The following is a 22,426-nucleotide window of genomic DNA, read 5'->3' as shown; positions in this document are numbered from 1 at the left end:
TCTGCGCCTGTCTATATGTCTTTCTGTTTGGGTCAAAACATGTAACTCAATTTTCGACCTGTTCCATTCGTCCAATGGACTTGAAATTTTGCGTGGTTACTCAATTCCGGTGACAATACAATCGCACATTATTATTGTTTAAAATTCTTTTATATATATTTTTTTTATTTTTACTATTATGATAAACCAGGGTTTCGAAACCATGATCATTTTTGGGGGTTTCTTTTTGGGGAAGAGGAGGGTATGTATGAGGTCAGGGTATGAATCAGGTCACTGAAACACTTTAAAAGTACTTTCAAATAAACTTAGAAAATGCTGAGATGACCTCGCCCTAAGAGTTCATCAGTTACTTTACCTTACAATCGCTTATTGGAAGGTGCCAAATGTACGTACCTGAAACAAAATAAAGATGTGTGAATTATTGAAAATATATCTTTATGTATTTCCTCATTACAATTTCACACACGCGCACGTACATACACAAAAACATGAGAGAGGACTTGGGGTTTATAAAGAATATAAAATCTATATCACTTTCCACGTTAGAAATGATCGTGTAAAGGATATGTCATGTATATGAAAAAACTGTTAAAAAAGAAAAATTGGATGAGCAAGACTCGGAACAGAAAAAAAATTAGATTAACTGAACTAAAAAGATAAGGGCAAAAGGACAAAGGACGAAGACGCAAGAAAATAGAGAAAATCGAAACCTCAAATAAAGAACAAGAAACCGAAAGAACCAAAACGAAAGTAAAGACAACGAAACAAGGAATTAAAAAAGAGAAAAAAGGAAAACATAAAAAAAGAACCAAAACCAACCCAAAGCGAGCTTTAAGAACAGTCACCCCTCCCCCCCACCACTCTCCCCCATCCCCCCCCCATAAGCAACTGCATTATCTTTGCTATTGACGAACATCCCACCAACTAATGGATTCCAATTAGAAGAACAATCACTAATCCAGACCCCACACCCCACCCCACCCTCTGGGACCATTTAAACCCCCCCACTCTCTTTCTCTCTCTGGGTCCTCCTCCTCCCCTGTGAAATAATAAAGACCAGGACCTTATACCCTTCCGTCTATAGTGCCCTCCTCTCCTCCTCTCCTCCCCACCACCGCCATTCCGACCCTCTTTTCCAAATAATACCAGATCAATCATTCCTGCGAGAAAACTTAATTAAAAGGGATAATGCACACACGCTCTCTCTCTCTCTCTCTCTCTCTCTCTCTCAAACGCTCTCTCACATCTCTGATTTCAACTTTTCTCTCTCTCTCTCATGGACACACAGAAACGCGCAAACGCACACACACACACACAAACACATAGACAATGGATATCTGATTTCATAATATATATTTTCTGTATAAATATATTCTTTGTAAAGTCAATGCACATGGAATATCACACACCTCGAAGTAATATATTTTCATATATGTTACCGAAGGAATTTTTAGTTGATAATAAGTCCACTGTCCCGTGGGGTCGAACCAGCACGGACGAGGAATCAGGACTACAGTGACACACACACAAAATATATTACACACACACACATGATAAATAGTCATATATATATATATATATATATATATATATATATATATATATATATATATATATATATATATATATATATATATATAAATTTCTGTCTGACATGGGTTCGATCCTGATGTAAGTCAGAAATTTATTTCTATTCCACACGTAATTGTGTGCTGATATTTCTAATATATATACATATATATATATACATATATATATATATATATATATATATATATATATATATATATATATATATATATATATACGTGTGTGTTTCATGCTTATGTTAGTTGAACTATTGCATCAAAGTTATTTTTACTTCCGGTTTTTAAGATCTACCAAATACACATTCAAATCCTGCATTCATTTATTTCTCTATTAACAGATAATCCCCCCCCCATCTTTCCTTTACATCACGCAGGCGATTCCCATTACCAAAAATTATGATTCCCATTCATCCACCTTCCCTCAGAAACATTCAGGCATAAAAGTTATCACGAATGTTGGGCAAGTGATGTGTAATTAAGCGTAAGATCTTCCCTAGAAAAATCATTAACAAGGATATATGAATGATTTCTCCCGTCGAAGATAAATACAGATAGAGATCAGCTTCCTGCTAATCAAAACTTAGGGAGAGAGAGAGAGAGAGAGAGAGAGAGAGAGAGAGAGAGAGAGAGAGAGAGAGAGAGAGAGAGAGAGAGAGAGAGAGTTGATAGGAAGCATTTTTAAAGATGGCTTTAGTTTAGGAGATAATATTCCACTTGAATCTTTTGAAACAATTGTGTATATATATATATATATATATATATATATATATATATATATATATATATATATATATATATATATATATATATATTATTTAATCTTTTGGAAAACGTTATAAAATATATATATATATATAAAGGCAAATGTCACGAAGAAAAGAGTGAAACAACGGAGAAGTGGTTGCCAGGCCTTTCGACTACAATGGTCCTTTACTAGTCTGCTAGTAAAGGACCATTGTAGTCGAAAGGCCTCAACAACCACTCCGTTTTTCACTCTTTCCTTTGTGGCATTTGCCTTTATTTTTACATTCATCACGTTCCATATCTTCGTGATTCAGTTATACATATATATGTATATACATATATACACGCGTATGCATGAACGTATATTTGTTTAGGGACTATTGAGTCAAAATACGCTCGAACACCATTAATTAAAGGAAACAGTTGCACGAGATAATTGTAATTTCTGCACTAGAGCGTCAACAATGCCTTTTCCAAACAATATTTACTGTAATTAAGCGAATTCGTTATTTGCCTTTGTTGTAATTATAATTTCAAACATCACCATCTATCCTTCGCCATTCTACCAAACAAATAAATGCAAATATCAAAAGTAAGACTTTATTCGACTTAGGGAAAATCCTTAATATTTTCCCAATTCTTTTCAATAAATATTCCACAAAATAAAATCAGAATACTAACGAAACATAATAATGTTGATTATATAAAACAAGTAAAAAATGCGCCCAAGTTTCTTCGGTGCAATAGAGTTTTCTGTACAGCCCTACAGCGTATAATCAAGGCCACCTAAAATAGATCTATCTTTCGGTGGTCTCGGTATAATGCTGTATGAACCGCGGCCCATGAAACTTAAACCACGGCCCGGTGGTGGCCTATCCTATATCGTTGCCAGAAGCACGATTATGGCTAACTTTAACCTTAAATGAAAGAAAAATTACTGAGGCTAGAGGGCTGCAATGTTTAATGACTGGAGGATGGATGATCAACATACCAATTTGCAGCCCTCCAGCCTCAGTAGTGTTTAAGATCTGAGGGCGGAGGGAAAAGGTGCGGACAGAATACAGTGCGGACGGACAAACCAAGCCGGCACAATAGTTTTCTTTTACAAAAAACTAAAAAAGCTATGATAACACAAACACTTCAACTGACAAAAACATTATTAAATGTCAATCTCGTACTCCTCGTTGACCACAGGAATTGTGACTCCAGTTCACGGAATTCACGTCAGTTAATCAGTAAAACAATTTACATCTCCGCTGCTAAAAAAATTGATTGTCTTCTTACTGACTGTTTCCCATCGAATTAATATCCTTGTCTTGGAATAGGAATAGGAATATATAATTTCAGCCAGAGGCCAAACGCTGGTACCTGTGAGGTCATTCAGCGCTGGAAAGGAAATTGAGAGCATGTAGGTCTGAGGTGTAACACGAGGACAACCTCGCAGTTGCACTATGAAACAACTGTTAGAGAGGGTGGAAAGCCAGATGGAAGTAAGAGAATGTGAAAGGAGGGACAGTAAAAGGAACGAAAGGGGTTGCAGTTAGGGGCCGAAGGGACGCTGCAAAGAACCTTAAGTAATGCCTACAGTGCACCGCTTGAGGTGCACTGACGAATACCCTTGTCTTGCCCGGGCAAGAAGGAAATGCCAAAGGGAAATGAGAGGGGATTATTCCTGAAGGACTGTAAAGAGCCAGGGGAAAATATGGAGGAAGGAGAAACATCCAAAGCTTGACAGTACAGGAAAAGAAACTAGCTGATGAAAAATATTATATGAAAGTTATCTTGGGAAAGACAGGAAAGTAGGGGTTGGAGTGGTTGGACAGCAAGATAAAGAGATCTTGAATATACCTGAGATTTAGTACAAGGATATACAGGTGACTTGGAGAAATAGTTAGAGGGCTGAACAGTAAGATTTGAGAAAGGAAGCGGAACGGATGTCAAGAAGGTTATAAGTGGATGCAGCTAGGGGCCGAAGGGATGCTGCACCTTCAAGTAACGCCTACAGTGCACCGCGTGAGGTCCACTGACGACACTACTAACTGGAACCCATGATAGGGTGGTAATCCCAAGTCTGATCATAATAATGATAATCTTTCTTTGGTTTGATTAAGTCTGATTCTCTAAAACTGTCTACATGGTTTTCCTTATGAAATGCCTTAAATTCTGCACTGTGTCCCATACATTATAGATAATGAAAGCTTAAAGTCTGCACAATATTCTGTGAATTACATTACAGATTATGAATGCTTCTAATTTCCGCAAAGTTTTCAATTACGTTATGGATACGAAAAGGTTTTAAATTCTATAAAACTTTTCAACATATTAATTGGCATGAAAAGGTTAAATTTTGCAGAACTGTATAATATCTGGCTATAGATTACAAACGTTTTCAATTTCCACAGATTTTTAATTGCATAATGAGGTTTAAGTTCTACAGAATATCATACACTGTGATTACGTTTAAAATTCTGCAAATTCTTCTACCGAGAACAATTAACTATAAAGGATTTTCAACGTTCAATTACGGGCGAATTTGAAAACCTCTAACTTTCAGAAAAATATTTTTCATTAAATTACAAACTTAAAATACTGGAAACTAAACAAAGCATCCAAATATATCATGCATTTCGAAAGTGGATCAAATTCTGCAAATTCTTCTAAAGAGCATAATTAATTATAAAAGCATTTAAATCAGTGGTTCTCCATTTTTTTTAGTGATGGCACCCTACCTAATGTAATCATTACCGTGGCATCCCTTCTTCACCACCCCACCATATCGCATGAATTAACTCCTTATTTAATGAATAAAATTATTCTCCATACTCAAACCAAAATCAGCACACCGTACGTGCAGAAATATACTGTACAAACAAAGAGCATATCAGAAGAATTAGATAAACTTAAGCGTTATGAATGCAGAGTGACATAAAAAAACATGATAATCATCACCATTATATATATATATATATATATATATATATATATATATATATATATATATATATATATATATGTGTGTGTGTGTGTGTGTGTGTGTGTGTGTGTGTGTGTATGTTAATATATTAGAGTAGACACACTGATAACAATTATATGAAGACTTCTGCAAACTTTTTTTTTTTTTACAAATGTTCTTTGAGATGATCCACCCAAGACAAAATTCATGACAATCTTGCGGCACCCCAAGGCACTGTCTTCGACTCTCCGACCGGCCAATGAAGAATTTGAGGAATTTATTTCTGGAGACAGAAATTAATTTCGCGTCATAACGTGGTTCGGATTCCACAATGAGCTGTAGGTACCGTTGCTAGGTAACCAGTTGGTTCTTAGCCACGTAAAACAAATCCAATCCTTCGGGCCAGCCCTAGGAGAGCTGTTAATTATCAGCTCAGTGGTCTGGTAAAACTAAGGTATACTTAACTTTATTATTATTATTATTATTATTATTTATTATTATTATTATTATTATTATTATTATTATTATTATTAATTAAACTAAGATATACTTTTGTGGCACCCCAGGGTGCCACGGCACCCAGTTTGAGAATCACTGAATTTTAAATGTTCAGTGACCAATGAACTGTAAAAGCTCAACTTTCAAAGAAACGTTTTGGAAATTCAGTACAGCTTCCCATTATATCTTGCATTACTAAAGAGGTTCAAATTCAAATTCAGCAAAATACTTAAATGTCCGATTACGTACGATTTTAAAAACTCTGACTTTCCAAGAAATATCTTTCATTGCGTTACGGGACTGGAAATCAAAGTTTCTTAATATATCCTGCATTACGAAAGGGATTCAAATTCAAATTCAGCAAAATACTTAAATGTTCGATTACGTACAATTTTAAACATTGTAACTTTCAAAGCATTATTTTATACTGATTTTTCATTGCGTTATGAAACCGGAAATCAATGTCTCTACATATATCCTGCATTACGAAAAGGGTTCAAATTCTGCAAATGCTTCTAAAGAGTATAATTTATTATACAAGCAATAAAACGTTCAATGAATGAAACATTTTTCATTAAGTTATAGAACTCACAATACTGGAAATTAAATACAGCTTCCTAATATAACATGGATTACGAAAAGGGTTAAAATTCTGGATGGTTAAGACTCTGCCAAATGTTCAACTACGTATGAACTGCAAAAGCTCAAATTTTCAAAAAACATTTTGAACTGAACTGAATATAGAATTTAGGCCAAAGCCCAAGCACTGGGACCTATGAGGCCATCCAGCGCTGAAACGGAAATTGACAGTAAAAGGTTTGAAAGGTGTAACAGGAGGAAAACCTCAAAGCAGTTGCACTATGAAACAACAGTTAGGAGAGGGTGGATAGCAAGATGGAAGACAGAGAATATGAAAGGAGGTACAGTAAAAGGAACGACAGGGGTTGCAGCTAGGGGCCGAAGGCACGCTGCAAAGAACCGTAAGCAACGCCTACAGCGCACCGCAAGAGGTGCACTGCCGGCCCTACCCCTCTACGGAGTCAAAAAACATTTTATATTAGGTTACGGTTATTTAAACTGCTGAATATTAAACAAGGCTTCCCAATATACCACGCATTACGAAAGGGGCCTAAACTCAGCCAAAATTTCGCAAACTTCGTGTAATGCTATGCATTACGGAAGCTTTCAACTTCCGCAAAATGCACCAATTACCTTACGGATCCTGCATACTTGAGAGCACTCGGCTGTATGAGTAATCATGGGCGGAATGAGAACGAATAATGTGGACCGATCAGTTATACGAATGAGGAAACGGCTGAATAAAACATGAGGGGGAGGGAGGGGAGAGGATGAAGGGCCACAAGATGCGCGCATGCATGCATGCATACATGCATTCGTGCATTCACGTATGCGAAGTGATTACCGACCCGTTGATCCTAATAAGAATGAGCGCCAGTTTAGACGGGTTCTTTAACTGAGCTTGGAAATATATCAAGAATTCGATCGACAAAATCAACAGATTGTGTAATTTATAATTACTTAATTTCCTCCCTCACTGCAAACTGTGGAATTCTCTTTCTGCACACGTTTTCTCCAGAATTACATAACATCTTTCAAACAAGTAAAAAATTCGCCGAAGTTTCTTCAGCGCAATCGAGTTTTCTGTACAGCGTATAATCAAGGCCACAGAAAATACATCTATCTTTCGGGGTCTCGGACGCTGTATGAGCCGCGGCCTTTGAAACTTTAACCACGGCCATGTGGTGGCCTGGCCTATATCGTTGCCAGAAGCACGATCATAGCTAACTTTAGCCTTAAATAAAACAAAAACTGCTGAGGCTAGAGGGCTGCAATTTGGTCTGTTTGATGATTGGAGCGTGGATGATCGACATACCAAATTGCAGTCCTCTAAACTCGGTAGTTGTTAAGATCTGGGGGCGGACAGAAAAAGTGCGGACAGAAACAAGTGCGGACAGAAAAAAGTGCCGACGGACAGACAAAGCCGGCACAATAGTTTTCTTTTCAGAAAACTAAAAAGCAAGATTATTTGTTCCTATCATATGTAAAACTCCGATTTCAATTATGCTTTCTCCTTCGTGTTTCATCAGGCCTGGGCTTGTTAAAGACACTGGATTGATTGTTCCAACGGAATTTGCTTTAAATTACATGACTTCGGAATTGTATCAGCACCAATTAGAATCCAACAGATTAACGGTGGCTATATGCCGACTAAGAAGGGCCTGGTTATGATCAGTCAAAATCTGTAACCTATTTTAAAAGTGTATGTTGTTGCTTTTTAATATAAAATATGCGTTGCCATTCATAAAACGTTTAATAGGTAAATGGAGTACAAATAACCGTGTTTTCACCAGAAAATAAATTACATTCAAAAGTCTAACTGCAATGTGAGATATATATATATATATATATATATATATATATATATATATATATATATATATATATATATATATATATATATATATATATATATATATATATATATATATATATATATATATATATATATATATATATATATATATATATATATATATATATATATATATATATATATATATATGTATATATATATATATAAACATATATATACTGTATGTACATATATATACGTAATTCTATTGTATCAAATACTATAGAAACCATTCTAAGAAAATCGTGAAGAATCATGAAACACTAAAAAGCACTTCAAGCAATCAATCAGACCTCTAAAATTCAAAAATAAACCATAGCGCCTGTGAAATAATGCAAACTACGAACCCAGTCCTAACTTTAAATTCAAAATAAATTTGTACAGCTCAATCTTAAATGTGATTTGGACGATAATTAGAAAAGAACTTACTTTCATCATCAATCATGTCAAGATAGAGCAGTTTATCAAAATGCGTCTTAGTTAAAAAAAAAAAAAAAAAACTCTGATAGTCTTCACAAGAATTTAAGAACTGAGTTGTGTTTTCTCTCCATAAAAAAACTCTGGACTGAATTAAAGTCTTTCAGACATATCAGTCTATCCCCCCCTCTCAAAAGGGCAACGAGTCCAGGAGGCCATTCCGTCATATCCCCTCCCCATCCCCCGTCAAAAAAAATAATAAAAAAAGCACACCTAAAAAGAAAAACCGGTGACTAAACGAGCGAGACTTTCCCCCCCCCCCCTCTCCTTTTCCGCCTCACCTCGATATAATATTTTCCCTCCTAAACCTAAACCTAAACTCAATTCGAGCGGCGCGTCAATCACGACTGCCACAAGCAGAAAAGTGACCGAAAATATGCAGATGAGAGCGAAGTCTTCCGTCACGCAGTCCCGGGACGATGAAAGGGGAAATTTCGAGACGCCCTGATGAACTATTTTCTGAGCCTTTTCGAAGTTTCCCGGGAGAAAACTACCTTGACTTAAACGTCTTTGACCCTGTCGCATTTTTAGGATAACGAGTTCGTTCAGATAACGAAGGAATACTTGGGAGCTTCTCTCGGGCTCGTTTAAGTGTAAAATATAAAATCTGAATTATTTACGCTTCTCAGAGTTTCCCGAGAGAAAACGACGCTTAGTTTGGGCTCTTTGATTCTGAAGCAGTTTTAGGATGACGAAGGAATACTTAGTAGTTTTTCTCACGTTCGATTTAGAAGTTTTTCCTCGTGCTCGATTAAGTGTAGAGTAGAAAATCTGAAATATTTAAGCTTATTTTTAAATGTACAATAGAAAATCTGAAGAATTTAAGCTTACTTATAAGATTTTTCGAAGTTTCCTAAGAGAAAACGACGCTGACTTAAATGTCTTTGACTCCGTCGCATTTTGAGGATAACGAAGGAATACTTGGAAGTTTTTCTCAGGCTCGATTAAGTGGAAAATATAAAAACTGAATTACTTACGCTTTTCAGAGTTTCCTGAGAGAAAACGAGGCTTATTTGTCAGTTCTGTGATTCTGTCGCATTTTTATAATAACGAGTTCGATCGGATAACGCAGGAATACGTATTGTTTTTTAGACTAGCTTAAATAAAAAATATAAAATCTGAACTATTTTGAAGCTTATTTTTAAGCTTTTCGAAGTTTCCTGAGAGAATATGACGCTTACTTAAATGTCTTTGATTCTGCCAAAGTTTTAGAATAACGAATTCGTTAGGATGACGAAGAAACACTTAGGACGAAGAAATACATAGAAGATTTTAAGACTCGACTAAATGTAAAATAGAAAATCTGAATTATTTACGCTTTTCAAAGTTTCCTGAGAGAAAACGAGGCTTACTTACCAGCTCTTTGATTCTGTCGCAGTTTTATAATAGCGAATTCGTTGGATTTCGGCAGAATACATATTAGTTTTTCAGGTTTAATTAAATATAACATATAAAATTTTAATTATTTATGCTTTTCGAAATTTCCTGAGAGGACTCTTACTTTCTGCTCTTTGATCCTATCGTAGTTTTAAAATAACGGATTCGTTGGATTTTGAAAGCTATTTTTTCTAGGATCGATTGCATGTAAATTATAAAATCCAATCAGCCGGGTATCCTCGGTGACCCTACGCAGCCCAGGCTGGTTCAAGCAAAGTGGGGTTAGACCAAGAAAGAAGGAACAAGAAGTCTCTAAAAAATTAAGAATATATGGACCAGAAAAATATTAAAAATAAAGTTAACAAAGTAACGAAAATGAATCTCTAAACCTCCCTTACCGAGATGAAAGGAATGCGCCGAAAAGAATTTCCTCTAAAAAAAAAATCTGAGCGTTATTGATACATGAAATCGTTGCAGAGAGTTTATACAGAAGCTCAGTAAACCAAACCCATTCAAATATATTAATGTATTAATACTAAACCCATTCAAATATATTAATATATTAATACGAACGAATGCCCTCCGATCGGGAATATTTAGGAAGATTTTCATGACGAAATCCTTCCCATTAAGTCCGTTAACCAAACCGACGCTTTTAATTACCGAGATTACTAATCTACCCTAAAATGGAAGACTGCAGTATGTGCAAAACTACAAAACCGGTAGATACTCCCTTGCCTTGCTACTGATTTTGCAGATACTGCAAATGGAACCCCCCTAAATACTCGTGGAAAGCATTGAAGAATTACTCTGAAGCTGCAGTAACTTGTGCATCAGTGTTTCACGAGCCCAATAAGTGGCATATCTCAATTTCGAAAATTTTGCAGATACTGTAGTTTTCCGTTTTAGGGCAGCAGTCCCAGTGGAAAAAAAATACTCAGATTTATAGAAATATAAATTTTTAATGGAGTCCGAAGAAAATTTCGGCGGGAAATATTATGCCTTTTAGCACTGTTGGTTCTGAATACAGTCAGCACTATGACAGAGACAGTTTCTGTGCTTGCGACCACATTGCATAAGAGAATGTCCGCAGTCTAGCAAGAATATGACATCTAAACACCAGGCCCTTCATAATAAAACTGAAAACAGTTTTCTTATGAAATCAAAGTATTCTGCTGTTGAATCAAATTCTAATTTTAATTTCTTGTTTTTTTTTATTGCAATTTTATTTCGTTTCTAACTGCCATAAGCGAAAGAGTACGATTTTTTCCAACCTCGACATCTTCCAAAATATTATTATTATTATTATTATTATTATAATTATTATTATTATTATTATTATTATTATTATTATTATTATTATTATTATTATTATTATTATTATTATTATTATTATTATTATTATTAGTTGAAGGACTGTGAATATTCTTGACGAAAGGATGCTTTGCTCCAAGTTTGGTTTCAATTTAGACAGCGGTTCTGGATGAGATGTCGAAACGTGAAAAGTTGAAGCCATACATGTATTTATACACAGATTCAGATGTGAGTTGGAGTGGTTGGACAGCAAGATAAAGAGACTCAGTAAATAGAGAGCTGACGTGGGGGGAAAAAATAAAATAAATGACGAAGCTTTGTAAGTATACAAAAAGAAGCTAAGATGTCGTTTCAGCCCAAATTTTCGCCGTCAAAATCAAATATTAAAAACAAAATACTAAAAAAAATCCACGTGACTTTAAACAGAAATAAATAACCCGCGTGAATTTAAACAGAAATTTTAAAAATATCCACGTAAATTTAAAAAATAAAAAACCACGTGAATTTAAAGGAATAAAAAATCCACGTGAATTTAAACAAAATAAAAAATACACGAGAATTTAAATAAAATAAATCCACGTGAATTTTAATAAAAATAAATCCACGTGAATTTAAACAGAAATAAAAATCCACGTGAATTTAAAATAAAATAATCCACGTAATCCACGTGAATTTAAACTGAAATTTTAAAAATCAACGTGAATTTAGAGAAATAAAATAAACCACGTGAATTTAAACAGAAATTAAAAATCAACGTTAATTTAAAGAAGTAAAATGATCCACGTGAATTTAAACATAAATAAAAAATCCACGTGAATTTAAACAAAATAAAAAATCCACGTGAATTTAAACAGAAATCACCTTTGCAAATAGGAAGGAAAACTAATAACCTCCATAACTGCCCCTTTAAAAAATATGTTATAAAAAAACATGAAATTTCGATTGAAAAAAAAGATAAATAACATCCACAATCGCCCTTTAAAAAAAAAGTGATAGAAAAGCCGGAAATTTCGATTAAAAAAAATTTGAATAAATTAACCCAACCCTAACATTTTTATATAAATAAAAGCTCCCGGCTGCAAAAAATAAATACATCACAGAGAGAGAGAGAGAGAGAGAGAGAGAGAGAGAGAGAGAGAGAGAGAGAGAGATTTCGTAATGAGAGCCTTCCCATTAAGTCCATAAAAACGAAGCTTTCAATTAGCCGGATTAATAACCTCCATCAGGAGACAACAAAGGAAAAATGATTCAAATTAATACTAGTAAAAATTTCTCATTACGGGCTAAAAAAAAAAAAAAAAAAAAAAAAAAGTTGAAATAGTTCCGTTTAACAATGGCGACTCCGAATACATTCTACATTTCGACCGGGATTAATTCCTCGCTTGCGGATCTCATTAGGCGTTTAAAATATGCTCGCATTCCGGCTTAAGTATTTTCCGGTCTAAATTCAATTCGACGATAATGAGACCGCCGTTTGTCATACGGTGCCTTTTGGCCCTTCAATTCAACGTCTTGAGGTTGTATAATTTCGAAGAACGAGGTCGTGGTTTGTCATGGTACCTTCAGCCCTCAATTCAATATCTTGAGTTGAGGGGGTCCGGGTTCCTGTGTAATTTAAATTTAAATTTGTGACAAGTCTGATGCAATTACTGTATACGATCGTGATTTGTCATACAGTGCCTTTTACCTTTCAATTCAAAATCTTGAGTTTGGCTGGACAGGCTACTGTAAAATTTAAATTCTAATTTGGTGACAAGTCGAATGCCAAAAGAATGTGATAGAACAGAATGCAAAATTTAGGCCATAAGCCAAGCGCTCGGACCTTTGAGCTTATTCAGCACTAAAATGGAAATTGACAGTATAATGGTTTGAAAGGTGTACCAGGAGGAAAACTTCGCAGTTGCACTATGAATCAATTGTTACGAAAAGGGGGGAAAGTAAGATGGAAGAGAATAAGAACGGACGTACAATAAAAGGAATGAAAGGGGCTGCAGCAAGGGGCCGAAGGAGCGCTGTAAAGAACCTCAAGTAATGCTTACAGTGCTCCGTGTGAGGTGCACTGGCGGCACTAGCCCCTATGGAGAAATGCAATTACATGGTCATGTTCCCGCAACGAAGTTAAATTATGCTTTAAAAAATAGATTTTCTGTTTAACATCAATTCCAGTAGCTATTAAAACACTAACGTATTAGGATGCAATTTCTATTGCTGACTCAGGTTTCAGGCTCTATAACAACCTGTTTACCCGGGTACGTAATTTATTTAAGGTAAAGCGGACAAATATTACAAAAAGCTGGATTTTACACTAAATGTAACTTCGCGGTTTCTAAATTAGAATTCAACAAGAATAATACAGTACTTCTGCTACTACTACTTTTATTATTATTGTTATTATTATTATTATTATTTAGGAAATGAACCCTAGTCATATGGAACAAATCTACAGGGGCCACTGACTTGAATTTCAAGCTTCCAAAGAATATACTTGAATGTCAAGCTTCATCTAGCGTTCAAAGAATTTACAGAAGATAATAGGAAATACAGAGTGAAGAGACCAGCTAATAGAACACAAAGATAATTTACCATATCAATAAATAAGTAAGTCATAGTGTATGGCATATAACTAATAAATAAATATTCCTAAGAATCACCAGTTAATGTTGATTAGAAAGTGATCCCCACCTCATCAAGTCGAGAGGTAATGCTTTCCAAAAAATATGAAGCTCCAAGGTGTTTTGGCTCTGAAGATTTTCTCAGCCTAGACTAGATGTCTGGCACAACCCCAAAATCGGTAGGCTGCTGGCTCTCGGCATAGTGTCTCTCCTTGATTAACAAAATGGTAACCCGTCCATTTCTGTGTTAACTAAACCGCTCTAGTTTTATATGACATCGATGCCGTAGGGTTAGAAAAATATGAACACGATTACCAAACCAACCGAGTTAGAGCCACTTTTTTTATAAACTCTCCTAAATTTTGGTCACCTTCAGAACTTGAGGTATGTTATTTCTGTATAAGATATGATAGCCGCCACTTCATTCGAAAAAATATATATATATACTTTTTACGAGGTGTTTCCCTCGGAAGAAACCAAAAGCCGTTGAAAATCATTCTCAAAAAAGGTTCTCGTTTCTCCTAAGTGAGAACAATTTTGCTAAAATACTTGGAAAGTCTAAATTTCAGACAAAAATGATGACTGGAAGTAAAGTGAAGTGTGAAATGTTAAAATAAAAAGACAATCTTCTTCGTAGGTGAATATTATCATTTTTCACCAACCCTGTAAACAAATTTTATGACGGGAATGCATAACTTAAAATTCAGAGGACATTCCCTGGATGTAATTCGAGATTACATGTATACCAGCATCACAAACGAAATTAATAAACAAATTATATAAGAACGAGAGTTAAAGGAAATTACGTTATCTCATATAAGGGTGCAAAATGTGTGCGTGTATATATGTGTGTGCATATACAGCGTGTATGTACGTATGTGTATATATATACAGTATATATGTATGTATTCATGTATGTATGCACGTCAATATGTATAAATGAAAAGGTAAAAATAAACGCAGAGCAATGAACACCAGACATCATCATCATCATCATCTCTAACGCCATGAGTCTTCTCTGTGTTTTATCTTCCACGTAAAAAAAAATCTCCAATTCGAGGGTTGGAAGTCTGCCTGATTCATGAGCCCTGTGTTAGTTCCTACCATAATCTTAGGGTAACTGGAATGGAGAGAGAGAGAGAGAGAGAGAGAGAGAGAGAGAGAGAGAGAGAGAGAGAGAGCTATGAACACCCACAAAGGAAACAACATGAAATGAAGTACAGAATGAAAGTAACAATTTGAGAGAGAGAGAAAGAGAACTTTTGAACACCCACAAAGGAAGCAATATAAAATGATATACAAATGGAAGAAACAGTTTGAGAGAGAGAGAGAGAGAGAGAGAGAGAGAGAGAGAGAGAGAGAATTATGAACACCCACAAACGATATACAAATGGAAGAAACAATGAGAGAGAGAGAGAGAGAGAGAGAGAGAGAGAGAGAGAGAGAGAGAGAGAGAGAGAGAGAGAGAGAGAGAGAGAGAGAGAGAGAGATGAAATTTATGGCTGGTGCTGTTAACAGCTTTTCCGGACCAAATCACAGAGCCAAACACGGAGGTTTGGGTCGATGGGAGTTTGTTTTCTGAGTGTTTGTGAGAGTTTAGAATAATCTGTACGTGGCATCTTTTAGGAGGGTATTTCTTAAAGTGAGTTGTAACATAAAAGATCCACGTATGTGTTTGTAACTTCAGGGAACTGTGTATTGCTTGGTAAAAGCAAAACTCTCCCTCTCTCTCTCTCTCTCTCTCTCTCTCTCTCTCTTCTTATACACACAAACATTATATATATATATATATATATATATATATATATATATATATATATATATATATATATATATATATATATATATATATATATAAAGCAGAATTGACGCCAACCTTTCATCCCTAAAAATAAAACAAGTACAATATCCGCCGAAGTTTCTTGGCGCAATCGAGTTTTCTGTATAGCGTGTAACGCTGTATAAGGCTGTCAGGTACCACCGGACCGGTCAGCGCTCAGTTGCTCCCCAGATGCGGTCAAATGAAGGCGCGTCGCACGCGCCAAAAAGCGCTGCCAGACGCACGATCCACGGCTGACCTTAACTTTAAGTAAAATGGAAACTATTGAGGTTAGAGGGCTATAATTTGGTATGACTGATGATTGGAGGGTGGATTATCAACATACCGATTTGCAGCCCTCTAGCCTCAGTAGTTTTTAAGATCTGATGACGGACCGAAAAAGTGCGGACGGACAGACAAATAGCCATGTCAATAGTTTTCTTTTACAGAAAACTAAAAAGTGAAGTCACACCAGTACCGTAAACTCAGTCACGACGAAACTCCTACAGAATCATCAAAATGACGGGATTAACGACTATAATAAAAAGAAAAAAAGAAAAAATTATAAAAAACCAAGCCCCTACTACAGCCCCCATAAACGGGAGGAGGTGGAGGAGGAGGAGGAGGAGTTGAAAGATGGACGACGTCGGTGTCATCTCTGAAGCAACGTTAGTGTCTGTCATGTTTCCTCGCTCGGAAAAAAAATAAAGGAAAAAAATAAAGGGGGGGAAAAAGGGAGTGTCTGAGCCTCACTCAACAAAGGAGGAGGGCAAGCTAATAGACTCCCTTTATTGGGGGAAAGATAATGGGTGTGATAATGAGTTGAGAGAGAGAGAGAGGAGGGGGGGGGGTTGGGAGGACGTATAATTATGAGGCAATAAGAAGAGAAAATTTCAAGAATAATACTGCATAAAAGAGGAAATGTGTTTGAGAGAGAGAGAGAGAGAGAGAGAGAGAGAGAGAGAGAGAGAGAGAGAGAGAGAGAGAGAGAGAGAGAGAGAGAGAGAGGAAGTATGATTAGGAGGCAATAGGAAGCGAAAATTTCAAGAACAATACTGCATAGAAGAGGAAATGTGTGTGGTGTTGTGTGTACGAGAGAGAGAGAGAGAGAGAGAGAGAGAGAGAGAGAGAGAGAGAGAGAGAGAGAGAGAGAGAGAGAGACCTCAGAACTATGAACACCTACAGGGGAAACAATATGAAGTGATGTACAGAATGGAATTAACCAATCAGTTATAAACTTATTAAAAATTAAAGAAAAAAAACTGTTCTTGTCAGTTGGATTTTACCCCTCTACTAATCCCAGACACTGGAACTTCCGTACATAACCAAACCATAACACATACATGAACACTTATATGAATAAATATATAATACACTTTAAGTACATATGATATATATGTACTTAAAGTGTTTAGAGAAACACGTGTTTCTTCTACAGGGATGAGGTAAGATATACTCCAGATATACCCAGTTCTCCTCTGAGATTTGTACTGCAAGCATGTGCTCATTTACAGAAACGAAACCGAGGGAGTGTACACACACTACAAAAAATCAAGAGCCAAAATTCCCTGGCATCCAAGCTTGAATTTCAAAGCTTAATCTTGAAACACCTAAGTTCCAAAGCTTCCAAGCTTTACCAAAACGCCAAGAGGAGTAGTACTGACACGCCAAGATGGCTAACGATCTTCTGTGAAACTCTTGACAGCCCTAAAATAACATCGGAGATCACGAGAGATAAGCCTCACCAAAAGGCTATAAAGACACAAAAAAAATATTATTTACAAAAAACGTGGAAATGTGTTCATTTCACTCGAAGGTACTCGAGAGACATCTAAAAGGAGGCCATAAATGAAAAGGGGGAAATAAAAGGTTACGGGCAGAACAGGCCGCCATGGGACACTAAAAATAACGATGACAAAAAAACAAGGAGGCAGAGTGTTTTAAGATTATACCATCCTCGAGGTCGTCTGCTCGAAAATTTATTTTTATTTTTTTTATTTTTTGGGGGGGTGGGTGGGTGGGAAGGGAGGTGTTCTTAAAAACGGCGTAAACATGGATGGCTTACTAATGCGATTAAAAAAAAAAATAAAGGATCATATGTGTTGGAGTTGGAACATAAATTTTTGGCCAAAGGACAAGTGCTGGGACCTATGAAGTCATTCGGCACTGAAAGGGAAACTGACAGTGAAAAGGCTTGAAAGGTGTAACAGGAGGAAAACCTCAAAGCAGTTGCACTATGCAACAATTGCTGGAAGAGGGTGGAAAGTAAGATGGAAGAAAGATAATCTGAACGGAGTTCCAGCAAAAGGAATGAAATGGATTGCCGAAGGGACGCTGCAAAGAACCTTAAGTAAAGCCTACAGTGCACCGCATGAGGTGCACTGATGGCCATTGTGGTTATTCATAAAAAAAAACTTATAATGGGTTCAATTTGCAATTAAGAAGAAACTCGCCTGGGTGATTATACACACTTGACTCCTGTTTTTCAAAACCTATTAAAAGAACTCCTCTAAAATGAAAATATGCACTGGGGTGACACCAGTTGGTAACCGAATGGTAATCCAGTGCTACAGATTCATTTACAATGCAAAACATCCGCCCCCAAAATTTCGCAGGATGGCGAGAAGGTCGACAATCCTATCTGAGACAGGATTAATTTCACCTTAATCCTCCTCTTCCGTTGTAAGACGAGGGGAGTTCAAATATGTAGGTCAGACTGCGGAGTCGAAATTGAGAGAGAAAAGAAGAGATTGTGTTTGGCCGTCGAATTTTTCACACCCACCGATGTGAAGGCTAGGTCTCTCTCTCTCTCTATCTCTCTCTCCCTCTCTCTCTCTCTCTCTCACCTACCAATGAAAAGGCTAACACTCTCTCTCTCTCTCTCTCTCTCTCTCTCTCTCTCTCTCTCTCTCTCTCTCTAACACTCACTCACTCACCTACCTCTTTCTCTCTCTCACCTGTAAAGGCTAACACACTCACTCACTCACTCTCTCTCTCTTCTCTCTCTCTCTCTCTCTCTCTCTCTCTCTCTCTCTCTCTCTCTCTCTCACACACACACGCACCTACAGATGTAAAGGCTAACTCTCTCTCTCTCTCTCTCTCTCTCTCTCTCTCTCTCTCTCTCTCTCTCTCTCTCTCTCTCTCTCTCTCGTGACTAGTCTCTGCCTGACTCTCCTCTTTTTTTTCCAAGCTCAGTGATTTACCAACCAGAACAAAAAAAGTCACTTTAACCAAGACATTACAGCAACTGCGTCAGCGAACGATGATAATTTACTTACTGTGTTGTACTTCCTTTATCATCAACCGCTTCCCTTAACCCTGCATTCGTTATTTGTCTCCCATTCTCCAAAAAATCGTGACGGAAATGAACTCCGCTCTCTTTCTCGCTAAGTTAGCAAATTCAGCAACCTTCTTTCAGTGAGTTCGCTGAGCCGCTAGATTCAGCGGGAGAGCTGTTGCAAAGGTTGGCTAAAAAAATTCATTTTTACTCCTCCTGAGGGTCGCTGACATCAAGTAGCATCATCAGTAGTCTAATCGAGAAATTCAAATCTCAAAGAGGTAGCGTTATACTAATGGAGCTGGAGCTGCAATAAAGTAGGCCTATGCGCGAGAGATTAAAAGACTCAAACCTATTTGGTTTCTTATTGGATTAAAGTGCGCTAGGCTACGCATTCTGACTATGTTCACGTCATGGTATACCTAAGATATTTCGCATCACTTTTGTTTTAATTTCCACATCTCTTGCCACAGACGATCATAACTGGAACGTTTTTGAAGTCTTAACTGTACTTCATCAAATTTCTAGTCGAATTTTGAGGAATTTCGAGACAAGGAAAGTTGGCAAGTTTTTTCAATTTTTTTTTATCTGATTAAAAACTTGGTCAAATTAAACTGTCCTCCATAAAATTTCTAGTCTAATTCTGAGACATTTTAGATACAAGAAAATTTGACAAATTTGTTATTATCTGATTAAAAACTTTGTAAAATTAAAACTGTCCTTCATAAGTTTTCAGTCGAATTCTCGAGAATTTTAGAGACACGAAAATCTGGCAAATTTGTTATCAGAATAAAACCTTGGTAAAAACACTTACAAATTTCACCTTCACAATAACCGTTACACACACACACACACGCAAAAAGCTGGGCTAACTACCTAAGCGACCCCTGGCTACCGTGAAACAAAGAAAAAACCGCAAAAACAAATTAAAAACTTTTGAGTGTCCACCACAGCGCAGAAAAGCCACCCAAACAGGACACGGCGGAATTGCTCACGTACAGGAATTTTTCCGTGCTGCTTCTTTTCAATTCTACGCCATTTCCCGGCGACTGCTTTAGGGCAATGTTTTCATTAGTTCTGTTTCCTCTATCATTCCTTTTTTCCTCTTTTATCTGCTCTCCAGGGGGCCTAATTGCCTATGCATGTTTTTTTTTTTTTTTTTTTTTTTTGTGCCCCGTTTGCGGAACCCATGAAGTTCTGTGAAATTAAGTCACAAACAATTTCATGCTTGCTTGACAATTTCTCTACATGAGCAACCAGTGTCTAATTCTCTCTCTCTCTCTCTCTCTCTCTCTCTCTCTCTCTCTCTCTCTCTCTCTCTCTCTCTCTCTCTCTCTTCTTAGATCAATATAAGTAAAAACCCAGCAAAATTATCTTGCATTTTATTCCACAGAGCAAAGGCATAAATCAATATGCAAGGCCATTATCGAAATGGTACAGATAGATAAAATCCGATAAACCAAGCCCTCAAGAAAAATAACAATGAGGTACAAAAAAGAGTGAAAATAAAATTTCGTCTCAAATAAAGAGAAGACAAAAAAAATTATGGCTCAAAAGGAAGTTCACGAAAATAAGCGAAAGAGGGGAACGAATGTATTTTCCTCCTCCTCCTCCTCCTCCTCCTCCTCCTCACACCTCCACCTGTGGAGATGCAGTGAGGAAAGAATTAAATTGCGGCATTTCTAAGAATTGGAACAGAATTGGACCTGGAGACAGGCTGCAGGGGAGGAGGTCAATGGGTGAGGGGGAGGGGGAGGGGGAAGGGAGAGAGAGAGAGAGAGAGAGAGAGAGAGAGAGAGAGAGAGAGAGAGAGAGAGAGAGAGTGAGGGGGAACGATTGGGGTGAGGGAGGAAAGCGAGGAAGAGAGAGAGAGAAAGAGTAGGAGGGGGAAGGAGACTTAGTGATGAGAGAGAGAGAGAGAGAGAGAGAGAGAGAGAGAGAGAGAGAGAAAAATGGGGAAAGGGGGGAAGGACTGGAGAGAGAGAGAGAGAGAGAGAGAGAGAGAGAGAGAGAGAGAGAGAGAGAGAGAGAGAGAGAGAGAGATAAATGGGGAAAGGAGAAGGAAGGATTGGAAAGACAGACAGACAGAGAGAGAGAGAGAGAGAGAGAGAGAGAGAGAGAGAGAGAGAGAGAGAGAGAGAGAGAGAAATCCTTCGAGCAGATTCTAAATTTCTCACTTAAACCATTTGGTCAGGTGAGGAAAACTCGGGGAGGAAGAGAATGAGTTCGTTCAGTCTGATAATGGAATGAAACATAAAAAAGAAATTTACACCAAAGGCCAAGCACTGGCACCTACGAGGTCATCCAGCGCTGAAAATACAAAAGATGCAGATTCCACTTTTGGCATGCTGGAAAACAAAGATGGCAGAATTTATTTGCTTTGTTGAGGAGAAAAGAAGCTGATACTAAAGGCAGATTTATTTTTCCCCCCTGACCATTGTTGAAACAAAGGACGTAATTTGGTTGCTTTTGTTGAAGGACGAAAGAAACAAAGGTAATGGGGGAACTTCTTTGGCTGACTGATAACATATGCCAGAGAACAGAAGAATTCAAGTGATTTGTTCTGGAGGAAAGAAGCTGAACTGAATACGAAATCTAGGCCAAAGGCCAAGCACTGGGACCTATGAGGTCATTCAGCGCTGAAATTGAAATTGACAGTTAAAGGTTTGAAAGGTGTAACAGGAGGAAAACCTCGCAGTTGCATTATGAAGCAATTGTTAGGAGAGGGTGGAAAGAGAATATGAAAGGAGGAACAGTAAAAGGAACGAAAAGGGTTGCAGCTAGGGGCCGAAGGCACGCTGCAAAGAACCTTAAGTAATGCCTACAGTGCACCGCATGAAGTGCACTGACGGCACTATTCCTCCTAAGGGAGAAAGAAGCTGAGGAAATGGTTACAATAAATAAAGACGGAATTTTGATGTCTTCTTCAGACGATATTCAACGAAAAGGCGACAGTTACTTAAATGAAAATCCTGGCAAAGGTTAAATCCAAAAGAACCCCGTAAGGGGATTACTGCCGTCAGTGCACCTCATGCGGTGCACTGTACGCATTACTTAAGACTCTTTGCAACGTCCCTTCGGCCCTTACCTGCAACCCCTTTCATTGCTTTTACTGTGCTTTCGCTCATGTTTCCTTTCTTCAGTCTTACTTTCCACCCGCCCTCTAACAATTTTTTCATAGTGCAACTGCGAGGTTTTCCTCCTGTTACACCTTTCAAACCTTTTTACTATCAGTTTCCCTTTCAGCGCCGAATGATCTCACAGGTCCCAGTGCTTGGCCTTTGGCCTGAATTTTATATTCCATTCCAAATCCAAAGGAAAATTACTGTAGA

The 22,426-nt window shown here is 37.1% G+C and overlaps 1 protein-coding gene across 2 annotated transcripts in view; it reads right to left on the bottom strand.

Annotated features, from left to right (window-relative positions):
* nAChRalpha4 (nicotinic acetylcholine receptor alpha4) overlaps window positions 1-22,426 on the bottom strand; it is a 734,137-nt gene that overhangs the window by 559,464 nt on the left and 152,247 nt on the right. The gene's annotated exons all lie outside the window — the stretch shown is intronic.

The sequence above is a fragment of the Macrobrachium rosenbergii genome, chromosome 55 (genome assembly GCF_040412425.1).
Source record: "Macrobrachium rosenbergii isolate ZJJX-2024 chromosome 55, ASM4041242v1, whole genome shotgun sequence".
Lineage (NCBI taxonomy): Eukaryota > Metazoa > Arthropoda > Malacostraca > Decapoda > Palaemonidae > Macrobrachium > Macrobrachium rosenbergii.
Note: the sequence above shows the minus strand (reverse complement) of the source record. Positions and strands in the feature narration are given on the sequence as shown.